Source organism: Mizuhopecten yessoensis, unplaced genomic scaffold (assembly GCF_002113885.1).
Source record: "Mizuhopecten yessoensis strain PY_sf001 unplaced genomic scaffold, ASM211388v2 scaffold5573, whole genome shotgun sequence".
In the NCBI taxonomy this organism is placed as follows: domain Eukaryota; kingdom Metazoa; phylum Mollusca; class Bivalvia; order Pectinida; family Pectinidae; genus Mizuhopecten; species Mizuhopecten yessoensis.
Window position 1 is genome coordinate 23,340 of NW_018406116.1, and position 5,161 is coordinate 28,500.

Genomic DNA, 5,161 nt, shown 5'->3' on the forward strand with positions numbered 1-5,161 from the left:
AACTTTCAGTTCAATCGGCCCAGCAGAACTTGACTTTAAGTTTGAAATGTAAAATGTTAACGGACGACGGACGAAAACGGATAGCAATAGGTCACTTGAGCTAAAGCTCAGGTGACCTAAAAACTATCGCAGGGATCTGCCTCACTACTTTCATTCGATTTACCTACTGACATCCGCTCTCTGATTTTCCTCCAACTAGGGGGTAATGACTTATGTGAATGTAGATCTTGTGTCTATCGCCGAGTTCCTCCGTTCTGGGTTGGGGTTTGACAATGTAATTATCGGTCAACTCCTCCGTCACCAGCCATGGGCGACTTTTCCTGGCTACATCAGGCTACAGGGTCCATGAAGTGAATGACAGGCTACATTCATGGGTGAGAAATAATCCATCCACAGGAATATCATTCTGGCACCACCGTGGTTTCTGGGACCCCGCCCTTTCCCACATAAACCACAGGGATGGGGTCCACTTAGTGTACAGGGAGGATGGACACCGCACCATGCGAACGTATTTCCCATTGACCGGGTGCAGGACACTGCCACAACCGTTTCTGGTTTGTTGCAACAGGCACAGAAACACACCATTCCGCCTGGCCCCACCAATACCATTCTCAATCCAGCAACCACAGGCCTAGGGATTTCATCAGTGATGCACAGAGTTTTTGGAGGGGAGTCGTCCCAGGCTTGTGATGAAACTAATCTGCCCATCAGATTAACAGAAGGCATTCCCCAGGGGGCCATGGTGGAGGCAAAAAAATCTGGGATGAGGAATTATTTGATTTTGCTTGCCTATTGCCGTCCTACTCTGAAGAATCATTATCTATTGAGATATCTCCGGGGGTTGTGCGCCTGCAACAGCAGCCTAAGGGAAAGATTCAGCTGTCCATGCATCAGCGGACATCAGGCTTCTTGATTTTCATGGTGGCGTACATAGAAAAGAAACCGGAAGAGGCACAACATATATTGAAATATGCGGCCAGTATCCGTGACATTCACAAACATTATGGAGATAATGCCTGGCGGTCATATGACCAATCTTTCAGAAAACTGAGGCAAAGCCATTTGATACCAAGGCAGCGCCCTGTGGATGAATTGTGGGAAAGGGCTAGAGACGCTAAGCCGGCCAATATTCCTGGCCACTCAGCCCATCAACAAGGTCGAGGGAACAAGGCTCAAAAACGGTCCAATCAGCCCTTTCGGAACAAGTTTTGTTTCGCATTCAACAATGGCGACACCTGCACCCAGAATCCCTGCAAGTATCGGCACATCTGCCAAAACTGTGAAAGTGCACACTGTCGACACCAGTGTCCGCAAGGGAAGAAAGGTCAGCAGGGTCAACCCAGAAAACCCCGCACAATCACACATCCAATCAACGCAAGTTTCGATTTGAGGGTATGTCTCATATGGTAGACGATTTCTTTTTCATTGGGCCACCAGTATCTGTTGACTGCTACGCAGATTTAAACAATTTCCGTAACGTTTGTCAGGACATTAGGCAGAGTGGCAAATAATATCTTTTATCCTTTTTGTTGATGTGTAGGAAATATTCACTTGCCCCGGGGAAATAATTACACGAAATGATGATATGAGAAGTTACTCTCATGAACAGTGTTTTTTCCAGTTTACCGCCTTTTTCGAATTCTTTTACTTCTATCACACCGTACAGATAATTCTGAGCCATTTTTAGCATCAAAAGTGACAGTTAACTGTGTTGGCGTGCTTTTTGTATAGCCGGTTTAGGTGTGATAGTGGTAGAATTTTTTTTCTATCCAGATACTTCGATAATTATATATATATGTTGTATATAATTATCGAAGTAAGGAAAGAGTGTTCATAATGTTCTTGTACCCAACTTATACTATGTCTGACCCCCAAAGTCATTCTAGACTGTCCGTTGTCTATCATTGAATTTTGGACCTTAGTCATCGATGGTATCAATTCCAAAGGCACAAGAATAGTCATACCAAAAGGATTGAGAACAGTTATGTTATATCTACTACATTCTGGTCACATAACAATGGGGATCCAGGAATTAATTTTGGGTGTTGCCCAAAATTTTAAACTCGGAAAGTGTCAATTTTTGCACTTATCTAGAACTAATAAATGAGAATGGTCATGTCGGTTGTTCATTTTGTCATGAACTCCTTCTACGTTAACACGTTAACAGATCATTAATATTGTCATAACATTTAAGTTGGAAATATTAATATACCGTAACTGAATTCCAGTATCGCACACAGTGACTTTCCGGCATTCTCGGAAATGCCTGAATAGTATGATTTGGCAAAACTTCATTTTTCATTGTAAAATAATTTTCAAATAGCTTTTATTATACTTAAAACTTACAAATATATCGATATATGGGAATTATTATTGATTATTATTGAAATACAGCCATAAATTCACTAAAAATAACTTTACATCATCATATTACATACTCGCGAGATAACCGGAGATCTCAACAAAATTCCTTCACTCTTATTTCCCGCCAAAACATCCAAGATGAGCAACAGGAAACGACTGGCTATATTCATTAAATTTCTCCAGTGAAACAGTCGGCGAAAGGATCAACTAAATATTTCAATGTGCTACTACAAGAACAACAAACATTTACTTCAATGGTATGCTTCAACGCAGAAAACAGGCAAACGTGATGGGCATGGAAAAGGTTAAGATGCACTGATTTTCATCACTTCTACAAGACTTTCTAGATTTCCATACAATTAAAAAATCCTTGACTATGTTATATTATAAATCAATGTTTAACAAGTATATGTATTTCTGTGGAAATGAAATCAAAGAAACAATCATTATACTATGGCTATGCATATATATATATTCTTACAGTTGTCTCATGAGACTTTTTAGAATATCCAGAACACTTATAACAGACACCACTTTCTATTTTGAATGTGAAATGATAGAAGAAAAATCAAAACCATTGTAGCAAATATTTATTGCATTTCACTGTACCTGTATATTACATCTACTCTATGTAAAATAAATACGATTTTATGACATCTCAAAGAACTTGACTTTTTAAAATGGTATTTTTCATAGCCAGCAAATCGAAAGGCCTTCAGATGAATGCAACGTTAACACAAGGAAGAGGCCACCAACAATGCCAACCATGGATCTGACCGAGGATGTGAACACGGAATCTTATCCTTACATGCAGTTATTATTGTGTAAGGCAAGCCGTGTAATTATGTGTTACACATATTTGCATGCCTTACACAGTGTATTATTTAGGACAGACTTTTAACAAATCATTCTGCATATATAACGTTCATAAATTGTCAGTTCATAACATGTAATGACAATAGTAGCCAAGCATCTCCTCAACAATGATGTACCAATAACGTTTTGTTATAAGGTGATGACATTTCTGAAACTGGAAGAACATATTTGTTAAATTTGAAGGCAACAAATGCTACCAACCCAGAAATATGTAGTGGAATTTCTGGCAAGGTAGGCATGCACACATATTCTATCTAAACCTGAAAACTGTTGGTACAGACATCACTCAACATCACTTGAATAGTAATGTACACATACTTTTAAAAGATTTGATAAAAAAAGAAAGAAGATATATATGTTACCGTAAATAACTACAATTCTTTAAAATTGAAAGATTGTAAACCTCATAAACTACTATGTAATATTAAAATATATATATGGATTGGCATCTAGACTTGCAGTTCTGTGATTTTAACTTGCAGCTTCATTTCTGATTCTGAAAGCTGAAAGCAACTCTAAAGCAGAAAAGGACTCTAAGAAAACAGAGTAAGTATCATACCTTAGCCAAAAAAAAAGGGGGGGAGGGGGGGGGGGGGGGGGGGGGGGGGTGTGTGTTCTGTTTTTGGCTCTGTAAAAAAGAAGAAAATTATGTCCAAAGAACCACACAGGGCTATTCAAGTAAACCATCTACCACCCGATCCCAGAGGTAGTAGGCAGGAAACCCAACCATGGATAGAAAGGATTTGTTTTGGAATCGATAGCCTTGAGAAACAATAATAATATGTTTTAATTTCAATGTGGATTAAATGTGGATTTACAATGCATCATCAAGCTAATACTTCTGTTTTGCATCATATAATACTGTTCAAGAATTTTGTGAAATGCTCATCTGTATGAGACCAAAAACTGAGTCAATTCCTTTTATTTGAATAATTAACAGTTGAGATGTTTTCATTGTTTTTTTATCAATTTATTTGTCTTTCTTCACAGGGAAGAATATGTATCCCGTAGGGAATTTAACGCAGCGTGCGAGGGACCTGGAAAAAAAGAAAGTGATCCCTGCATCCTCTGGTGGACCAGATCCCTCCACACCAGTGTCCCCAAAGCCACTACCAATATTGGAAATGTCACCGAAGGCTCAGGAAGCAGCCGAGTCCACTAGTCTGCTCGGTCTCTACAATGGGAAGACCTATGAGGAGCTTCAGGACTCTGTGTGCCATAGTGACAAGTCATTTGACTGTATCCACACACTGCTGGCACAATTGTTCAGCGAAGATTATATATGTAGTCACAGTGTCAGTGGACAGGCCTCAAATAAGTCCACTGTGCCAAAGCCAAAATGAGGAGCTTCAGGACTCTGTGTGCCATAGTGACAAGTCATTTGACTGTATCCACACACTGCTGGCACAATTGTTCAGCGAAGATTATATATGTAGTCACAGTGTCAGTGGACAGGCCTCAAATAAGTTCACTGTGCCAAAGCCAAAATTTGACAGCAGACTGTATGACACTATGGTGGCAATAGTGAAGGTTTGTTTGTTTGATTTTGTTTAACGTCCTATTAACAGCTAAGGTCATTTAAGGACGGCCTCCCCTGTGTGCAAGGTGCATGCGTGTAGTGTATGTGTGTGTATATTCAATAGTGAAGGGGAAATTCCCTAAAATTTCAAAGCCAGAGATAACACAAAAGGTGCAATGCGTACAGAAAAAGTACATATTGAAAAAAAAAATTATTGTGTTATAATCCAAGCTACAAGGCCAATCAGGCAGTCTTTCATGTAATTCAGTCTCTTGCTTTAAATATTTGGTCATGATGATTTCTATTCCAAATCATCACTGAAATTAAAATAAAAAGAACTTTAAAGTTACATAGTAGTCTATTGACACTTAAAGACCGGGGTCAGACTATAAATAGCAGCCA